Source organism: Alligator mississippiensis, chromosome 1, assembly GCF_030867095.1.
Source record: "Alligator mississippiensis isolate rAllMis1 chromosome 1, rAllMis1, whole genome shotgun sequence".
Classification (NCBI taxonomy): Eukaryota; Metazoa; Chordata; order Crocodylia; family Alligatoridae; genus Alligator; species Alligator mississippiensis.
The window spans coordinates 455,186,975-455,209,002 of record NC_081824.1 but is presented as its reverse complement, the minus strand read 5'-3'; positions in this window follow the sequence as shown (position 1 = coordinate 455,209,002).

Here is a 22,028-nt window from a genome sequence, read left to right as displayed (position 1 = left end):
AAAAAAGAGCTGTTTCCTCTTCCAGTGCGCTTTTTCATAGTATGACTAGTGGATTGAAGAGCTTGGTCATAGCTATGCCTAATTTATGAATCCCAAATGAATTCAGGCTGGGATTAGATATGTACAAGTTCAGCTCAATGAAAACAGCAGTACTTTTAGGTGTGTGCAGTAGCTACACTTAGAAGAAGCAACCTAAGACTTCTCATTTAGGAGGTTTCTTTGCTCACTAATCTAGACTTCGTTACATAAATTCTCTCTAAACAGCACCTCAATCACCTAATTCACTTTCTAAAGCTGGCCCTGAACTGCCTAAGTTAGGGCTATGAATTGTGAATAGGGCTAGCAGGGGGACTGCAAAGCAGAGGGAATTTGGTTCAGTGTAATGGCTATTTACTGAAACTATAAATAGATGTTGCCAAAGGAAGTGGAGCAGCTATGACAGGATATGTCCCAGCACAGCTGATCTTCACTGGGCGAAATACACATCATCTCCTGGCCACCACCTGCCCCCCGCCTTGAATCACCAAAGCCCCCTTGGCCTGTTATGTCACCTGCCATGCCTTGAGAGGGAGACTGCCCCAGAAGACAAAGAGGGTTCTGGACAGTAGGCCTTTCTCTAGGCTCAAGCCCCATTTGCCCTTATCCCACTTTACTCTGGCTAAGTCCCTCAGCCTGGGGTCCACTGTCCCAGGACCACAAGCTCCTGCACCCCAACTCCAGTCACGCTTTCACAGCTCTGGGCTCCCTGGTCCCTGCTCAGGCCTGTGTGGGCTTTGGGCCCCTTGGCCCCTGGTTTCACCCTCTGAAGTCTCTGCTGTCTGTCATCAGGGTCCTTCTATCAGTCGGGTGGGTGGCGAATTGGCTAGAGGGTCATACCCAGAGAGTCATAGTGGATGGGTTGGTATCGACCTGGAAGGGTGTTGGCAGTGGGGTCCTGCAGGGCTTGGTCCTTGGACCGATACGCTTCAATGTCTTCATCAGCGACTTGGACGAGGGAGTGAAGTGTACTCTGTCCAAGTTTGCGGATGACACAAAACTGTGGGGAGAAGTGGACACACCGGAGGGCAGGGAACAACTACAAGCAGACCTGGACAGGTTGGACATATGGGCAGAAAACAACAGAATGCAGTTCAACAAGGAGAAATGCAAAGTGCTGCACCTAGGGAGGAAAAATGTCCAGCATACCTACTGCCTAGGAAATGACCTGCTTGGTGGCACGGAAGCAGTGAAGAACAGAACCAAGGAGGTGATACTTCCCCTCTGTCGGGCACTGGTCAGACCGCAGTTGGAATACTGCGTGCAATTTTGGGCGCTGCACTTCAGGAGGGATGTGGATAACCTGGAGAGGGTCCAGAGAAGGGCCACTCGTATGGTTAAGGGCTTGCAGGCCAAGCCCTATGAGGAGAGACTAGGGCACCTGGACCTCGTTGGCCTCCGCAAGAGAAGGTTGAGAGGCGACCTTGTGGCTGCCTATAAGTTCATCATGGGGGCACAGAAGGGAATTGGTGAGGTTTTATTCACCAAGGCGCCCCTGGGGGGTTACAAGAAATAATGGCCACAAGCTAGCAGAGAGCAGATTTAGACTAGACATTAGAAAGAACTCCTTCACAGTTAGATTGGCCAAAGTCTGGAATGGGCTCCTAAGGGAGGTGGTGCTCTCCCCTACCCTGGGGGTCTTCAAGAGGAGGTTGGATATGCATCTAGCTGGGGTCATCTAGACCCAGCACTCTTTCTTGCCTATGCAGGGGGTCGGACTCAATGATCTATTGAGGTCCCTTCTGACCCTAACATCTATGAATCTATGAATCAGCACCTAGGATCTGAGGTGTCCCTGGGTACCCTTCTCAGTGGCCTCCTCTACCCCTACAGCCACATCCTGGTTCTCCTCTATAAATGGAACCCAAAAACATGAGTATCTGCTTCAAACCCAAAGGTTCCCCTCCTGGGGTTTATCTTGCCCTGTGGAATCTCTTGCCCACAGGATCCAAGGTACTTATCTGCTCCCAGTTCAGGATGCAGAGTTTCCTCCACCTCCACTGCAGCTCAGAGTCCTTCCTCTTCAGCCCAGAGCCCCCAGACTGGCTCCTGCCTGTAGCTCTTCTTCCTATATCTCCTAAAGTCAGACTGTCTGTTCAGTTTGTGGCTTGTGCTTAATCACTTAATCCTCCACTCCCCCTGAAGCCTGTCAGTCATAACTTTGCACCTGGGTTGAGCCGCCACTTTGTTTCAGGGTACCCTGCCTGTGTTAGCTTGTCTCAGGGGTTATGGAGGGCCAGTCACTACCTGGGCTCCCTCCCTCTTATAGTAATGGGGTAGGAGTCCCATTACAGGCACAACAAATGGTATAGATGTCTGTTTGCTTTCCCTTTGTGCTGCCATAAAAAGTGCTGTAGCAGCACAAAGGCAAAATCTTTTTATACTCTGAGAAAGGAGTCCCAACGTTCTGGCCTCTGGTTAAAAATGATTAATTTTAGCCAGTGAATGCTGAATGCTGGATGCAGTGAGTTTGCTTGAAAAGGATGGCTAGAGAATAACCTGAATGAAGCCTAGCCCATGGCCTATTAAATCAATTTATTAAGTGGGACACTAGACCCCAGACATGTACTTTCTTAGACTGGATTCTGCAAACTAGCCCACTTCCAGCTTTGACTATAATTAAGGTCCCCAAACAAAATTTGACAGGGTAAAAATAAACACCCCTGAATTTGATTTAATAAACACATATCCTCATTTCCACTTTCCTACATCAGCTATCTGAGGGGTAGGATAGAGCTAGACTGTTCTTGGTGACACAAAACAGAACAAGGAGTAAAGGTCTCAAGTTGCAGCAAGGGAAGCTTAGGTTAGATATTAGGAAATACTTTTTCCCTAGGAAGGTAGTGAAGCACTGGAACAGGCTATCTAGAGAGGTTGTGGAATCTCCATCCTTAGAAGTTGTTAAGACCTGGGTAGACAACTTGGCTGGGATGATCTAGTTGGGGATGGTCCTGCACTAAGCAGGGGGTTGGACTAGAATGATGACCTTCTGAGGTCCTTTCCAACCCTAATTTTATATGATGCTATGGTACTTCCTTTTCTGGGTATCAATGCTGAGTTGAAGTGTATGACTACTAAATTGTTAACAAAATGCTTGTCTAACACATGATCTAATAGTTTGAGTAGGGGTCCTAATGTCAATCACATAATAATATTCAACTAACCACATGCCAATGTTGCCAGTAAACCATTAGCTACATTACAGTCTGTCACCCCCTTCCAAAAAACTGTGAATGTTTCATTAGTGAAAGGTGTTGGAATAATGACTGTTTTTATTTCCTTTTATATAGGCTATCATGGCCAGGGACAAGTTGTTCCCTAATATTCAGCTAATGACCATTTGCTAGTTTTATAGAACCCTAATCTGATTTCTAAATCCCTCTCTTCTCAGTGAAGACATGCTTCCAGAAGGTTACAAACCTAGGAGAAACCTGCACTCCACAATTCATAACCAATTTGCAAGCATTACTGGAAATGTTACAGGCCAATTAAATTGGTAACCTTAGCAGCATAACAACCTGGGCATCCTCTGTACTGATTTATTCTTTCTGTTAGCTATCCATGGCTTTAAGCAGGCTCCTTTAGCCCCTGGTGAATCTCAAGATAGCTGTGCTTGCTTTACATTCATGCTTTGCCACCTCAAAAAATCCTCTCCAATGGGAAGAAATTAAGTCTTCATTTTCTATCCATTATCCAGGAAGAATCCTGGTTGGAGAGAGTAAAACATCTCTTTTTTCTTTTATTACACAGTGGGAGCATAACATAGAATTTGGAATTAATGGTTGCTGAGCCAATAACTGCCCTCTGTGCCTTGGATAATCTCTCCTTATTGTTTAGCAGGGCATATCAAAGGAAATGGGACATTTTTCCAAGGAACTGAATTTTAGAAAGTGCATAGGAGTCTCTCAACTAAGATCTTTTCTTTGGAAGGAAACTTGATGATCCTTTTTTTTGGCCAAGAATGTCATTACTGCATCCCACCTTCCTTTCCTTCGATGACATTCAGATGCTATTTAATCAGTCAACAAGAAAGAATGAGCATATCTAGAGAAAGTAGCAGAAGCGGAAATGAGAGATCAAATTCTCCAGTTCTTTTCATGCCTTACTCCAAAAATCATCAGTGAGAGATTATCCGATTGGTTCCAATCTCTTTTAAGAGCCAACTAAAGAAATGCCTTGAAGAAGCCAGAATCGTTCACTGACTCCAGGCACAAAAGAGTATTCAGGGATTTTGTTTCTCACTCCAAAGAAAGTGTTCAAAATCTCCCTGATAAGATCGTTCTTTAGCTTTAATTTCTCATTAGAGAGGTTTTCAATAAGTAGAAAGTCAGTTTTCCATTCAATGGCATCTTGTGAATACAAGTTATTGTGCTGTTAAAGTGTCTGTTAATTTAAGAGAACATGAGGTATGGATGTGTGTGTCCTGTTGATCTACTTTAGATAAGTATGCATTCTCTCTTAGGGGCCTTTATGGGAAGTGCCTTGCCTTGCTGGTTCTCAAATATGTCTGCTAATAGCTTCTCTGGCCTTCAGTTGGACAAGTGCCAAATGGGTTTGTAGCAATGTAGGTAGCAAGGTCCTAAGGTATTAATTACCTGTAGCAAATTCACACACTTTTTTCAATTAGAGTAACAGGGTCCTCATTAACAACTTCACTCTGAGCTATCCTGTGTGTCAAGAGTGGAGGTGAAAAAAAACCCCACTGTTAAGTACCGCTTTATTTCCATACACAACAAACTGGCTACACTAAAGTAAATGGGGAAGGATGAGGAAAAGGAATGGATGGAGTCTTCACCTCGCCACCGCTCTCTAGGGCATGCTGGCTAGCATAACTGAGCCCAGGCAGAGGCAGAAAGAAATACACAAGATATGCACAACTGACACCACCCCTGCTCGAGTCAGGGCCTAAATTGTGTCTCTATGGTCTTTAATCTAATTCTGTAACTCAACTACATACACGTCCAACCTCCCACACTGTTCAGAGCTCACAGCGATTCAATGGCCATGCCTCATGAAGAAAGCAACTGAATCACAAACAATTATTTAAACATGCTCAGGGCCTGCTTGTGCCCTTAGATGCAGGCTGGCAATTCCACTGGCACTCTACTCAAATGTACTGGAGGAAAGACTTGTCCTCGTAGCTCTTGTTTTGCAGCTGTAGTGAGCCAATGCCAATGCCTCTCAAAATTGTATGTAACTATGAAGCTCCATCTTCACTCCCAGCCTCAATGTAGCCATTAGCCATGCAATAAGGCATAGAACTGAAAAAACACCAGGGCCCCACGCTATACACTTGACTTCTTTGTTTGTGTTTATAGGGGGAAATGCTTAATCGTTATTAGAATGGAAAGTCATGCCAACATCGTGTTCAACACAAAGCACATGCCTTGAAGTGTGTATAGCTTCTGCTTTAAACCTAGATTATTTGGAGTTAATAGTGGGCTAATAATAGATAGATAGTGGTGCATCTATTATCACTTATTACTCCCCTAAAGTCTTATGGTAAATTTTCAAACCTGATCCTCTAATGTAAAGCTCTTAACTTTATACTGAATTGGCAAAATAAAAGTGGCTGAGCCCCCAGAAATCCCACTAAAATTGATGACAGCTGCATTTTTGTAGCTTCTCTGCAAATGAGGCCATTTGTCTGGATGCCTCAGTAGAGATTTAAAAACCTAGTGTTAGCCATCCAGGTTGGAAAGTTTTAAGCACATTTCATGTACCTAGCATCTGATGTTGTACACAAGCCTATTTCTCCAGAAGCAGATGCCCACCCCCGCATTTGGAGTGCACAGGCAGCCATTTGTACACAAAAGGCAGGAAGCTGCTAGCTAGCTGGTATGTGTTCTTTTTCACTCATGTGCACATGACTGTTCTGGCAGATATGGGCAAAGCCATGATCACTCAGACTGAAGATTTAGCTCTGTCTGCCTAAGGAGATACCTACCCCCTGCTGTAAAAGACAGCATCCAAAGTTAAGGTTGCTGCCCAGGGCTCAGTCCTATCGAGTAGTACATTAAATTCCATTAGGAATGAATGGAATAGAGCAGGGGAAAGTCCTTGGGAGTTCAAGATTTTCATGTCTCAGAAAGCAGGTAGTGCCTAACAAATTTGCTTTGTCATTGTGCTACTGGTGGCATCTTAACCCTGGAAAGATTATCTTTAAACAGGACCAGATTCTACCCCTTGTGTGTTGGCTGTTTCTGGTAAAGTCCCCCTTTGTTTCCAATCCCATATGTTCATATTTCATTGTTTCAGGGCACTAAGGTGTGCCCACTCCTTTAAGAGCAGAAGCTGCCTAGAAAAAGGGCAGGAGGAGGCAGGCAGTACCCCCACAGGTGCAAGTTGCCATGGCAGCTGGCTAATGAGGGAATTAACTAGCACCTGCAGCCAGTCAGCTGACCGGAAGAAGGCAAGGCCCTAGGCACATATACACCCCGGGGGCTGAGACTGGAGGTAGTTTGTACTCTGGCAGCAACCAGGGGGAAGGAGTTCTTGCAAGAGCTCTGTCCAGAGATGCTTGTTTGTCATTCTGCTGCTAGTAAGACCCAGGCGAGGGGCTCTAGGAACTCCTAAAGTATCTGGGGCTAGGGGACACACATTGTTAAGGGAGAAGCTTGCCTCCTTAAAGGGGCAGAGTGTTATTGTTGTTATGTTACAGCCCAGAGACTTGTATTTACGTTGATAGTTGTTTAAACCGATGGACTGGGTTGAGGCTATTGGGGAGGAGGAGGCCTCGGGGAACACTACAGTGTGGAGACTCCAGCACCAGAGGGCACAGCAACAGAGGCTGTGGAGCGACAAGGGCCCAGGACCTAGTGATGACAGGAGGCCGAGCTAGATGGAGGCCTCATAAAAAGGGATAATGTTTAATTACTACCTGAGGCATGGGGCGTGGTAAAGGGACGGTTTTGGAGCCACTCATATAGCCCATAAGGCTTGGGGTGTCCCACAAGGCACTTACTTAGAGCAGAACCCAGCAAGGGGTCTAAGAGCCCGTATGGTTTAGTGGGGTCCACCAGGACTGTGACTACCTAGCAACTTGAGGGTAGGCTTCCTATCTACTATCTATTATCTTAGACAACAAGACATGGCAGGCAGGACTAAAATGCACCCACAGGGCAAAGCTGGAATGGTCACAGGGCCCTAGAAGCATCATGGCCGTCTCTAGGGACCCCATCCCGTGACAAGTGGTACGTTGGCCAGGAAACTCAGCTATGTGAGGGGAAGAAACCCATGTCCCAGTGAAGGAAAAAGAACCTTAGGGCCAGAATATAGACTAGAGAGGTTTATCGTAAGGCAGCGGCACCACAGCTGTGGAGGAAGAGCTGAGGGGGAAATTACTATTGCCAGAGACTGTACAGGGGGAAGCCTGTAGACCCTGGCCAGAAAAGAAGGAAGGCCAGGAGTTAGTTATGGCTGAGGCAGAGACCATGGAAGGTCTGAAACAGGAGAACTTCACCTGGCTATTGTGGGTGGATGAGGTAGAGGAAAAAGCAGCCAGATTAGAGTGGGAGTTAGAAGTGGTCAAGTCCCAGAAGGAACAAGCTGAGACAAAGGTGGCTGCTTTAGAGCTGCGGGTACAATCCAGCAAGAAAGAGGGAAGATCCAAGGAAATCAGGCACTTGATAGCTGTGCAGGCTGAGAAGACTCGATCACTTGAACAGCTCATCGCAAATGAAGCTGAGAAGAGCAAAAAGCAAGAAGAAAAGCTGCAGAAAATGCAGAAGGAGATGACAGCATTGACAACAGGGTCTCCTGAAGCCTGCACAGCCCAGACAGAGGAACAGAAGGATTTATAGATTCACAGATGGTAGGGTGGGAAGGGACCTCAACAAATCATCAAGTCCAACCACCTGCCTAGGCAGGGAAGAATGCTGGGGTCAGATGACCCCAGCCAGATCCCTATCCAGCCTTCTCTTAAAGACCCCCAAGATAGGGGAAAGCACCACCTCCCTTGGAAGCCCATTCCAAATTTGGGACACCCTTACCATGAAAACATTTTTCCTGACATCTAGCCTAAATCTGCTCTCTCTCAGTTTGTGACCATTGTTCCTTGCTACCCCAAGAGGCACCCTGGTAAACAGAGCATCTCTGATCCCTTGCTGCATCCCCCTAATGAATTTGTAGGCAGTCACAAAATCACCTCTCAGCCTTCTCTTGCAGAGGCTCAAGAGGTCCAGGTCCCTCAGTCTCTCCTCATAGTGCTTGTCCTGTAAGCCCTGAACCATACGAATGGCCCTCCTATGGACCTTCTCAAGTCTATCAACGTCCTTCTTGAAGTATGGTGCCCAACACTGGGCACAGTACTCCAACTGCTGTCTGACCAATGCCGCATAGAGGGGAAGTATCACCTCCTTGCTTCTATTTGTCATGCATCTGCTGATGCATGATAAAGTGCGGTTAGCTTTACTGATGACTTCGTCACGCTGACAACTCATGTCTATCTTGGAGTCCACTATGATTCTGAGATCCCTTTCTGCTTCTGTGCTGCTGAGAGGGTCACTTCCAAGCCAGTAGGTGCGCTGTATATTTTTGTGCCCTAGGTGCAGCACTCTGCATTTGTCCTTGTTGTACTGCATCCTTGTGTACTGCCCACTTTTCCAACCTGTCCAGGTCCGCCGGCAATCATTTCCTACCCTCCAGAGTGTGCACTTCACACAACAATTTAGTATCATCCTCAGACTTGGACAGAGTACACTTCACACCCACATCCAAGTCACTAATGAAGATATTGAAGAGTACAGGTCCAAGGACCGAACCCTGTGGGACCCACATTACCCACATCTTTCCAGAGCAATACCAACCCATCTACTACCACTCTCTGGATGCAACCGCTAAGCTAATTTGCCACCCACTGGACTGTGTAAACATCTATGTCACAGCCTCTTAATTTATTTATGAGACTAGGACAACATACCGTATTGAAGGCCATGCTAAAGTCCAAGAAAATTACATCCACCAGTACTCCTGCATCTATGCATTTTGTGACCCTGTCATAAAATGAAACCAGATTGGGCAGGCATGATCTACCTGCTACAAATCTATGCTGGTTTCCCTGCTGCATTATTTTTTTTCTACTGGACTCCCACAAATATGATCCTTCATAATCTTTTCAAAGACCTTTCCAAGGATGGAGGTGAGACTGACTGGCCTATAATTACTCAGATTCTCCTTCCTCCCCTTTTTGAAAATAGAGACCACATTGCCCTTTTTCCAGTCCTCTGGGACCTGACCCGAGCAACACGAGTGCTCAAACAGCCGTGCCAGTGGTTCTGCTATGACACTGGCCAATTCCTTCAGTACTCTTGGATGCAGCTCATCTGGGCCTGCTGACTTGAACATATCCAGTCCATCCAAGTGACTCTGCACCAAGTCAGCATCAACAGTTTGTGTGTGATACCCATCTAAGAACCCATTAGGAAACTTATCTTGAGCCCTGTTCAGGAACACTGAGGCAAAAAAACTCATTGAACAGCCTTGTTCCCACTGTCTGTCACTAATTGCTCCTTCTTGTTCAGTAGGGATCCTATGCTGCTCTGCAGCTTCCTTTTACTCCCTACATATCTAAAAAAAAACTTTTTGTTGTCTTTAATTTGTATTGCCAGCCTCAGCTCTGCAGTTGCTTTGGCTTTTCTAACTGCCTCCCTGCAAGTGTGGGCCAAATAGGTATACTCCTCCTTGGTAGCTTCCTCCTGCTTCCACTGCCTATATGCCTTCTTTTTTGCTCTTAGGCTCCGCTGGATTTCCCTGTTTAGCCAAGGAAGTTTTTTGGCTCCTTTCCCCCTTTTCCCTCGTACTGTTATAGTCTCCCTCTGTGCCCGAAGGATCACTTCCTTTAGAAATGACCTCCCTTCCTGGACTCCCATCTTGCCAATACTCTTATCCTGCAGTGTCATTGACTAGACTCCTAAGCACCGTGAAGTTAGCCTTCCTAAAATCAAGCACTTCCACCCTACTAGTTATCTTACTCACCTTACGCCATATGGTGAATTCGATTGATTAGTGGTTATTGTCCTCAAGGTGACCACGAATCTGCAGATCCCCTACCAAGTCTTCCCCCATAACCAACACCAAGTCCAGTAAGGCATTCTCCCTAGTGGGACCATATATCTCCTGCATTAGGTGAAGTTTGTGCACACAGGTTAAGAACCGACATGAACAGCTGGATTTGGCTGACTGCTCCTCCTAGCAGATGTTAGGGTCATTTAGGTCCCCCATGATAACCACGTTCCTAGACCGTACGGCCTCTGAGAGCTGCCTCAAGAATTCCAAGTCTAGCTTTTCCTTTTGGTGTGGTGGTCTGTAGCAGACCCCACCACCAAGTCCCTTTCCCCTTGACCTCCATGTATCCTAATCCACAATGCCTCAACTTTCTCCTCCTCTGATCCTATTTTGATTAGGGTAGATGTATAATGTTCCTATACATAGAGAGCAACTCTGCCCCCTTTCCTCCCTACTCTGTCCCTTCTCTACAACCTGTAGCCCTCATTGTGTACTGCCCAGTCATAGGTAGGGTCGCACTAGGTTTCCATTAGCCCCGCTAAATAAAAAATATTATCTACAAGCAGAAGTGCGAGTTCTTCCTGCTTGCTCCCCATGCTCCTAGCATTAGTATAGAAGCACTTGAGCCCTCCAAATGGTGCCTTTGGTGCCCCCCTGTTCTGATACCCAAAGGGCCCCTTGGTACTTACCTGGGGTGTACTGCTGTATGTCTCGCAGTTTGTAGGATCTAGACTCTCTCCATCTCCTGCCTCCCCATCCCACATTGTACTTAGTTTAAAGCCCAACGTAGGAGGTCAGTCATCTGGTAAGAAAAGAGACTCTTATCTTTTGCAGAGAGATGAAGCCCATCATGAAAAGGATGTTGTACGGTGGCTGGAAGTGTCAAAGGGCCTTATAGGAGTTCTCCAAAAAGAACTGCACAGCCAAGAGGACCAGATAGAAGAGTTACATGAGGAGTTCGAGAGTTGGCAATTGTGAGCCATTCAAGCAGAACACCTTGTGCAAGAGCTGTGAGACAAGCTGATTGAAAGGCATATCTAGTCAGAGAAGGCAGGAAAGGTGATTTCAAAAGAAATGGAGAAAGTGAAAGGGTACATGGCAAATTATGAAGCATTGCAGGACCAGAAGCAGTCCCTTGAAAATGAGGTAGAGGTAAAAGCCAGAACTAAGGAGTGTGATGGGTTGCAAACCCAGTTGCAAAGAGTGGAGGCAGAAAAGGGACAACTTGGGGAGCAGATACAATCCCTGACAACTCTTAGAAGCCAACATAGTTAAAGAAGCATCTATGAGAGCAGAGAGAGAGCAGTTACAGTCTGTGGTGCAAGCTGAAAGACAACAAGTCCAGTCACTAGAACAAGAGAATGAACTACTACAAGAGACAGTGGACCAGACCATTATAAAAGCCAAGGATGCCCATGAGACTGGGGTGCCAGACGCTGCATCTGTTGCAACACTTGCTGAAGCAAAAAGGAAGCCACAAATGCTAAAGACTATGAACACGCTTGGAGAGAGGATGTCTGCACTGGGAGCACAGTTGGCAGAACACATAGCTGTGGCTAAAGCTGAATGCCAAGAGCACTTCCAAGAGCTTGAGGTGTGGAAAAAGTCCTTAATAGAGACTGAGAAACAGCTAGAGGCCATGAGGTTAAGGATCCAGAAGTCTCAGGAACATGTGGGGCTACCCAGATACGCGAGCCTGGAGAGTCCAAAAGATGAAATGAGATCAGTGCAGCAGGGTAAAAGCACCATGATGGAGGGACCCTTAGGGATAGATCGTACAACTATACAGGAAGAGATCCCGCCTGAAATCAGAGGGTGCCTGAACCAGAAGTGGGGCCAATTGATAAGCCAGTGTACAGATGAGATGGACCACCTAAGACAGAGACTGGAGGAACTCACTAACAGCCATGACAAGGGAGTATTGACAGTGACAGATCAGGTCCAGCCAGCTGGAGCATATGAGGCACACATAGTGACTACATGGAAGAGTGAGCAGTTCAGCACAAGAAGCAAGACCAGTGGTCCGGCTGGCCAAGGCCGCACACAGAGGGTGAAACATCCAAAACCTAGAGGACAGAGACAACCAGCAGCTCAAGGCCTAGCGCACTGTAAGTCAGGGACATACTCCAGATGAGGGAGATTAGCCGAGCCCATAGAGAAAAAGCAGGCTGAAGAACCAGAGATCAGGAGGAGAGGATGACCACCCAAGGAGACCCTAGAGGAAGAAAAACTGGGTCTAAAGTCCCGCTATGCCGGAGGGCCACTAAGCCTCACACAAGGGCAAATCCCACCCCAGACACAGACTGCAGACCTAACAGAAAAGGCGCAGCAACAAGGGCCCAGGACCTAGTGATGACAGGAGGCCGAGCTAGATGGAGGCCTCATAAAAAGGGACAACATTTAATTACTACCTGTGAGGCATGAGGTCTAGTAAAGGGATGGTTCTGGAGCCACACATCTAGCCCATAATGCTTGGGGTGTCCCACAAGGCACTTACTTAGAGCAGGACCCAGCAAAGGGTCTAAGAACACACACAGTTTAGTGGGATCCACCAGGATTTTGACTGTGTAGCAACTTGAGGGCAGCCTCCCTATCTACTATCTATTATCTTAACTATCAAGACATGGCAGATGAGACTAGAAGGCACCCGCAGGGTGAAGCTGGCACAGTCACAGGGCCCTAGGGGCATCACGGTTGTGTCTAGGGACCCCACCCCATGACATTCATCCATTTTTCAAGATGAATATGTCTCAGAGGTTGTACACAGAGCTGTTTTACAGCCATGCATTTATAAAATGGACCATCTTTAGAAAATAGAGCAGATGATTAATTGAAATTAAGAGTCTCCTAAATTTTTAATCTGCTAGCTAATTTGTTTCTAATAATTCAATGTAAATGACATGCGGCCTTTATTGGCCTGAATGTGTTACAATGTGATTGTCACAAAAAAAAAAACAACCCACAGCATTATTCACCACATGCACAATTTGTTCTAAATTGTAACTTAATTTAAGACTTCTTCTTTAAGATGATAAGTTGTGTGTTCGTCACCTGGATATTAAATCTTACTCTCTTAATAAAACATACCACTCTGAATTATACTTATTAATCATTATTGTCATAGCAAAATGTCTGGAGGCAAAATAAGGAGTCAGCAGTGATTAAAGCAAATGATGAGAATTAGATAGAACCATTGCCTGGATACACTACTTTAAATCTATGAAGGGGTGAAAATACCCTTAAATCAAGAACAAAACGAGTCTGATGGTCTCAATCTGTTCTTCTATAGACTTTCATCCACATCATAATAAAACACCCTAACATATGGCTACCTCTTCTCAGAGGGTACTGGGAAGTATGATGACTGATATTGCCAACTGGTATAAATCGGTGCCACTCTATTAACCTTTATAGGGTTAGGCTGGTTTGGGCCACTTTCAGATCTCACTCAGTACATACAGCCCAGATGTCAGAGGTCAAAAGAAAGGCCTGGGGAAAGGACCTTTGCAGCACCTGTCCACATTAATCATGGTGAGAGCCCAAGCTAAGCTCTTCTGACTGCTTAGCAGAAACAGCCCAAATATTTAAAAAGAAAACACTACTAAATGTCCTAAGAGCTTGTAGAATAGGCAGTACCGACAGGCAAGCAGACTGCAGTCCTCTCAGCCCACAGTACAGCTGAACTATAGGCTGCAGCTATACATTTCCTCCATTTCCTACTGCAGCACTAATTCTTAGGGTAGAAGCAGGTGTCACCTGACATTGCATTTATGCCACCATAAAATTATTCTGCCAGCTCAAATGGTAAGCAAATAAATGTCCCTGCCCTTTTCTGCACCACAAAAGATAGTGTAAAGTAGCACTACTTTATTGCAGCAGATGTCTATTTGATCTCTAATGGAAGAGTGTGGGCAGCCTGGAGCTGCCTGCACTTTCCAGCCACCCCAGGCAGGTGGTCTGGGGGCTTGACAGCCCTGATCCTGCACAACCCAGGAATTCTCACACAGAATTGGGCCCCTCAAGCCTCAGGAAAACCTGCCTGGCTTTCCATGTTTACAAAGACATGCCACAGGGAAAGTTGGGGTATCCTAACTTACAGAGACCCACCATGGGTACTTCTCCATAGACAGGAAAAGCCCATGTGGATCCCACTGTGGAGGAACAAGACCTGGGGAATCCCCAGCACCCCGTGCCTCTACATGGGGACTCACACTAAGCCATGCTTCACACAGAGGCACTGGTGAGCATGAGTCCCAGCATGAAGGCACAGGGCATTGGGGATTTCCTGAGTCCCATTCCATCCCATACCTCTGTGCTGCTCCACACCCCAACCTGTTCCTCTGGATGAGGCATGGATCAGAATGGGACCCAGCATGGATCCCAGCAGGAAGGCTAATGACAGCAAGGGATGTGGGGAATCCCTGGGCAAAGGGAATACATCGCCCATTATCCTGCACTGCTGCAGGCAGCCTGCCTCCCCAACCCAATTCCCATTGCAGGATGGGCCTGGCTTTTGGCTTCACTTGCTGCCATGGCTCCAGACCCCACTGCCCCCCGTTCTCCTTCTGCAGGCCAGCCAGTCTTCTGTGCTGCCACCAAGCCCATGGTGCCTGAGCTCAGGGGGTGCAGAGCTCCCAGGCAACTGGGATGTGGAGCTGGCAGTGCCCCCGCCTTCTGCACAGGGGAGGCACCCCAAGACCAGTTCCCCCCATGCTGGCACTGTGCATGTGCCCCTGCTGCATCTGTCATGGGTGGTTCATGAGGAGCTGTTTGCTTGGACTAAGGGGTGCCCAACCCACTACATCCTGCTACTGCTGATTGCTATGGTGCCCCAGGCATACCTGCATGCCTGGCATGGGACCCTAAGCTTCAACAGTGGAAGAGGGGGTACAAGCCCAGGCTGCCCTGCTACCTCCACTGCCACCTGGAGAGCTACCTGTGGCTACACTACACATCTCTGCCTTCTGCAGGCAAGGAGGACATCGCCACCAGTATTGATGCATTCCTTGCCATGTGAGAGGCCCATGCCTCCACAGCTAGGCAGGCTTAATAAAGTTCATGGAAACTTAATAAAGTTTGGCACCGTCTCCCACCTCCCTGGATGCTGTGGTGGGCAAACCTGGGGGCGAGGGGAGTGCAGACAGGACAGGTGTAGAGAGGGGGCAGGGCCTAGGCCCAGGGCAGAGAAAGAGGCAGGGTAAGGGGTAGGGAGAGGGGCAAAATAAGGGGCAGGGGGGGTGCTCCCCAGGTGCAGGACTTACCAAGTGGCCAAAGCTGCCACTCGGTTCTGGCTGGCAGTAATGGCATGCAGTGTCCTCAGATAGCAGGTTTCAGTATGCAGGTGCCCAGCCAGGGCCCCCCACCTCGGCAGCCGGCAGTGACATGGGTAGCCACACCTCGTGGCTGGGGCTCAAGTGATGGAATTGTCAGAGCAGGCACTGTCCTGGGCACCCCGATCTGCTGGTGGAGGCTGCAGGTGGGGAGCTCAGCAGGATGGGCTTCTGGAGGCCAGAGGGGCCTTCCCCCAGTGACACATCACTGCAGGTGCCAGGCCAAAGTGGGAGCTCAGGTTGTGGTCAGTGATGGTGACCTACTGTAAGACCTTGACTTTTATGTGGCACTGCCACACTGACCAGTTGTGCCTGTGCTCCTGCATCTGGCCTGACAGCCCCTCATAGATGTGGACATTGGAGCGCCTGCCTTGCGCAAACTGCCACTGCACCTCCACCTCACCCCACAGTGCCACGAGGTTACCAGTCTCCTCTATGGACCAGTGAGGGACCCTGGTGGTGGGCACAGGTGTCAGCAATAATAAAGCCATCGGGGCTTCCATGCCAATTCTCTGAGTCTCCATGCAGCCGTCCCTCTGCTGCTGGGCCTGGGAAGCTGCCTGAAGTGCCCAGCTCAGGGACTTGGCATGGGACTGGCAGCCATATGGCAAGTCTGGGGGTGGGCTGTGGGTAGCTGGAGCTGGCCCTGGCAGCCAGGAGCTGCCTGCAGCTGGGCCTGACTCCTGGCAGGCTTGGCAAGAGCCAGGAGAAGCCAGAAGTCCTAGACAGCTCAGGCCTGGCAGGCACTCAGCACTGCGGTACCAGGCAGTGGCACTGGGGTGCAGGCAGGCTGGTACAGCTAGCCTGAAGCCTGCCCAGGGGATACAGGGGCCTGGAGGACCTTCGGATCCCTGCACGTGTCCCAGAGCTCAAAATGCCTGCAGGCTTTGAAGGGTCTGAGGCTGTCATAGGGGTAGCCCAGCTCTGGGGCAGGAGAGGCTTCCAGCCCTGGAGCTCTGGGGCTGAGCTCAGGCTAGCCCCCTAAGAGCAGGGCTAACCAGGAGCAAATCTGCTCCCTGTTGGCATCTAAATCTGCTCCCAGTTGGCATTTTAGTAATACAAATATGTTACTGCACAGGAACTACTCACAAGTAAATTTGCTACTTGCATTTGCAGGTATCAAATTCACTCTTGAGTACTGTCATTTACTGTGCAGTAAGCATGAGCATGTGTAGATATGTGCACTTACTGTGCAGTAAACTACGCTACTGCACAGTTAAGCATCTTGTGTAGACATGCCCACTATGCAGTAAGCATCTTCATCTACACATTCAGATACTTACTGCAGACTAATTTGCTCTAATTGCAAATAAATTTGCTCCCGGTCAGCTGGGCAGCAGTGGTCAGTAGATTGTTACCTGCCACGGGGAGCTGCCTGCTGCCAGGGCCACTGGAGCCCGGCGGGGGACAACATCTCCCTGCCCCAGCAGCAGGGAGCTCCCAGTCATTGCTCTGTGATCTGAATCCTTTGTAAGAACTTGGTGAATGGAAAAGGCCAGCCATAGGGGCTGATACCATGAAATATAGCAATTCCATACACCATAGTTTGTTGGTGTTGATAACTAAAGAACACAATGGGGGGTTGTGTTTTGTGCAGGTTAAACCTGTGGGAGTGGGCAGGCTTTGTTTGTGCAGATATAACACGTAATACAATAGTCTAAATCCTTTGTTTGACATTTGACCCCAGCATTCTCTCCTGCCATGGCAGGGGGGCCGACTTGATGACCTGCTCAGGTCCCTTCCAACCCTACCAGCTATGAAACTGTGAAACTTTACCTGGTGTAATTCATAATAAAGCTCTTATAAAGTGCTGAATCAGGGCCTAAAATGCTTTTAAACTAGCAATATGTCATGTATCTCTTCAAATACGTGAGGAAATATGGTGGTGAAGGGTGCACTGGAGTTTTGACCTGTCTGTCCTGGTTAGATGGTGTGAGCATAACTCTGTCTGCTGACATGGTTCAAGGAAATACGTCTTGCTTCTGAAGCTGCAGGAGATGGCCTACACATTTGTACAATTGAGAATGCCTGTTCAAAAGTAACATTGATTTATTGCTGACACTTTTGCATTTCTTTTCCCAGGGACGCACATTGGAACCATTCAGTGTGTGATATAACTGCACTTCAAGGTTGATGTGGCTTTAATCCTGCACATCTATAGTCAACCTGTTAAGTCTTTGATATGTGATTTTTATTCATGTCCAGCTCCTTGTAGAAGGATAAAAAAAAAAAATTCCCTCATCACAGAAGAAGAAGAAAACAATAGCTTTGGTGCTGTTTCTGTCAATGTACACACAATACATTAGCCACAGAATCTACTCAAAAGACAGCAAAGAAGGGTTTGTTTTCCTAGTACAAAGTTATTTTTACAATATCTTTTCAGAATGGAAGGTAGTTTTTGTAATGCTTTTTTTCAACATGTCCCAACATTTGAAAACGAGGAACCAGACACTGATTGCAGACCACCAATTAGCAAGCTGTGCTAATTAAAAGTTCATGCGCATCCCATATATCAGCTTCACTGCACATCCCCGCACTGAAAAAATGGTGATGGGGCACTTTGAACTAAAGCTGATTAGATGTGTTTTATTTCAAAGCACATTGCAGCCATTTTGTCAGTGCAGAGACCCACAGTGACTCTGGAGCACAAGAGACTGCTGAAGCACATCACTTCCCATGCTCCAGCAGACTCAACTGAGTCTGCTCTGACACACTGGATTTCCAGCGCGTCGGAGCAGGTTCTCTGCATGTGTGTAGGAGCCCCATGATATTATACCAATGCACAGTAAAATGGTCTACTGCACATTAAGCTTCACTAAAAAAGCATGCAGATGTGCTACTACATATTAGCACATCCTAATAGACATTAATTCAGTACCTCACATTGGAAGTACTAAATTTAATGCACATTAGAAAAGGTGTATTAATGCACATGTAGATGCACCCAATGTAGCTAAAGGTGGCAGAAAGTAGCTCCAAGGAAATCATTATCTATAAAGGTAATTATTCCTAATGTAAATTTTCTATCTAAGGGAGAGGAGAGGATAAAGGATTTGTTTGGATAAAAAATGAAAAGCTCATAGGTACCAAAAAGGTGATCCACTATTCCATCCCTTTCAGTGCTATTCATCAACAATATCTAAAAAAATAGAACTATATACATTTAAGCCTTTCAACTATTTAATCAGTTACTATTTCCCACTCATCCTGGATTAAATTGCTATAGTGGAGCAACTGGTTGCAATTAGGTAAATTAGTAAAAATTAAGTACCTTGGAATTTCAGGATCCTTCAAGTAAACTAAAGTTCAGTCAATGATAATAAAAACCAGCTATAATTCAAACATAGAAGGAGCCTGGATCACAGCTAAGTTAATATGTAGACATCTTGGCAGATGGTTTCCTGTTGTTTCCAACCCAAAACAAGCAGGTTTGGAAGTCATGCTGCTTCCTGAAACACATGGCAGTGAAGGAAGTCAATGGAACTAAAGTCAACGGAAATGTGCTGATTTACACTAGCTGTGGATCTGGCTATAAGACTGGATGCTGTGGAAATTCAGTTCTATTTTAGTGAGCTGTGCTTATAGACGTGCAGATTCTGTTTGCTCCAGGGGTCTTGTGCCTTGTGTTGTAGGTCCCTGGGTATAATCCTCACTGGGTGCATCTACACGAGACTCAATGGTGCAGTAGCATTGACAGGCACTAACCGTGCAGCAACAATGCTGAGCGGTGGGAATGAGCTACTATGCAGTAGCTTGGGAAAATAACCGTGTGGCATACTGATCTAGTGTGCTGTAATTACTGCTTATCTCATTAACCAGTATTATGTTGTTATAACTTGTGCTCCCCACATCTACCTGATTTTTGTCATCTGATATTTAGCTTGTAAGGTCTTTGGAGCAGGGACTTTTCTACTTTGCCTAGTATGTTGGGTTTGGCATCCATAACCTGCATATAGCTTTTCATTCTATGGCCATCAACTAAATAAAGGCAGGTTTTAAAGCGTGTTTGGGCAATAATCTAGTTCTTCCACATAGTGCCAGATAACTCCAACCCAATAAGCTAATGACTTACATTTGGGGTGCTTGGAAAGACAACTCACTTTAATGTGTGTGTGTATTCTCTTATAGTCAGGGTCAGTCAACCCTGAGGGTCACCCTCACCAGCCCAAGCCTCATGAACAAATCTCCACTTACGTATTACCTGGTGGTTCACGCCAAAGATGTCTATCTTGCACTTCCTCTTCCTTGAGTTAAGCCCTTCTAGGGATCAATCTGCAGACTGCTTGTCTCTCTTTTTGTGTTTGGCTGCTATTATGGACAGTGGAGACAGGAAGCTACATGAAGAAGGGCTGGAAATCAGGAACTCATTGTGGGGTAGATGCTGGTGGACTTCCTGCATTTTTAGCCTGTAGAGCAAGTTCCAACCACACTGCAGGAGAGGCAGGCTAGGCACCAGGTTCAGCCCCAGTACCCAATGTTCAAAAGTGCTTTTAGGATCAAACTGATTGTCACTGTAGGTCAAGCTTAACCAGCATAAATAATCAGTCAATATGAGTTTCAGGGAAGCCATAAGGGCAACCCTCCTAAGTAGATTATACATATGCCTAGAGACCAAGAAGGGTTGATTCTAGTTCAGATAATGGTTATAGCAATAAACAGACCCCAAGGACACAAGTTACAGATAAGTGACACTGTTGACCTAACTGGGGATGCCTGGATGTAAATAGGAGCAGAAATAGGACTCTGAAGCTCAGTCACCATGCTTGGGAGACAGGGCCTGGGGCATTAAAACTTTAGTGTCTGACTAGCTAAAGAATCTTTTTCCTTCCATGAAATATGTTACGGAATATTTGTTTCCAGAGCAGCTATCCTTTTGGAAAGGAAAAGTACAGCAGGAGTGTGCAGGTTTTAAACGATCACAGGTTTCATGCTGAGGAGGAGGAGGAAGGCAGATTATGAGACGCTTTGTAAGAAAAGGGCTCTACGGTTAAAATAACAAAGCATGATTTCAAGGAGTTCTAATTAATTCATTAACTCTGGTTTTGCACTTTTTTAGATTTCTGTGCTGATGTTATGTTGATCTAAAACTGTTGTGACCACAGATTTCAAATGCGATGTTATATTACAATAATTGTGGAATTTAAATCATTAATTTCATTGCTATAATTGCTGAAACCTCTTATCTACCACTGCTATACCTCAGTAAAATTGGTCTATAACTTGCAAATATTTATTACTATTAACTGTGTCATTTCTTTTGGCCTCTTTTTTAAGATATAAAATAAGGAAACACAGACTCCATAGAGAAGAATCTTTCCAAAGGGTTAGAGTAATTTTTAGGCCAGCAGTTACAATGAAGATCAATTTCTTTACAATATTAGGAATATTAAAACAGTGGCTTTGATCCTCCTTCTATAAAACTACGAAGTACTTAGGTATTTTATAGACATATGGAGCTTAAACTGATTGCACTTTTATGCACTTAAATGGCATTTATATAACAATAAAACTGCAATTGTTGGCACTTTTACACAGTTTGGATTCTGCATGACAATGCTTGTTCACCCTGGAGGAAGCTATGCTACTTTTTAACACAATAGCTTAGTGGGTAGGATACTTGGCCTGGAAACAGTAGCTCTACATCCTAGGCTAGGACTCCTAGCCCTCCCACCCCAGTTGACAGCTTGAGCCCAGGTCTCTTGCTGCTTCCCAAGATATTCTAATCTCCAGTGCCTGGGGGAAGCATTGCCCAGAGTACACTCTTCTTGAGTTGTCATACTGGACAGCTTTGGAAGAGAGCTGCCAGAAAACAACTCCCTACCTATAGGGAAGGTGGCTCAGTCAGATGGATGCTACTCTAAGAACTAGGAAGTTCTGAGTTCCAGCCTTTGCTAGGGCAGAAGTCTTCCTTACGTTGTTTATCTCATGAATTTCTCATGCTAATTTATTAACTATAATTCTCCATTCATGGTGGTTATACTTTAATCAGGTTTTAAACTTGCTTTTTTTTTTACATTGCCTCAACCACACAAGTTCTCATTACTCTACCCGCTCCCATTACTGATGCTCTATCACCCTCCCATGAAGCGACACTTAGCATCTTTTCTTTTAGCCACTAGGAGATCATTTTAGTGAATGAATAGGAAGTACCAGGGTCTGCGAGTAGGACAATGGACAAGTTGTTAAAAGAATGATTGTTCTTCCCCTCTTAGTGCCTCAGATTTCTTTTCACCCTTTCATCCATCACCCTCTGTGGGACAGGAATATTTGTGCAGTGCCCATCATGGTGGTGTCTTGATGGTGATTTAAGCCTCTTCACACAACTGCAACACAAATAATAAAAGATTGTGGAACTTCTGGCTACAACAGTGAAAATAAATTACCAGCATTTGAGCGAAGGTGACTGGACCTGCAGGCATGAGAATAAGCTCGCAACACCATTCTGACTGGGTACAGGACACTGTCTTAGGAGGAGTTACAATGCTGGAAGAAGGTGGAGCATGCTGTATTCACTTCTGGACGAATGACCACAACCTGGTGAAACCTTGGACTCTTCTAGTAAAAAGGAAATATTGTTACTGGTGAGCTTTAAAACCTGATCTGGCCCCAAGTGAATTCAGCTGATCCATGAACACCTTTACTATTAAGCTTCTCCAT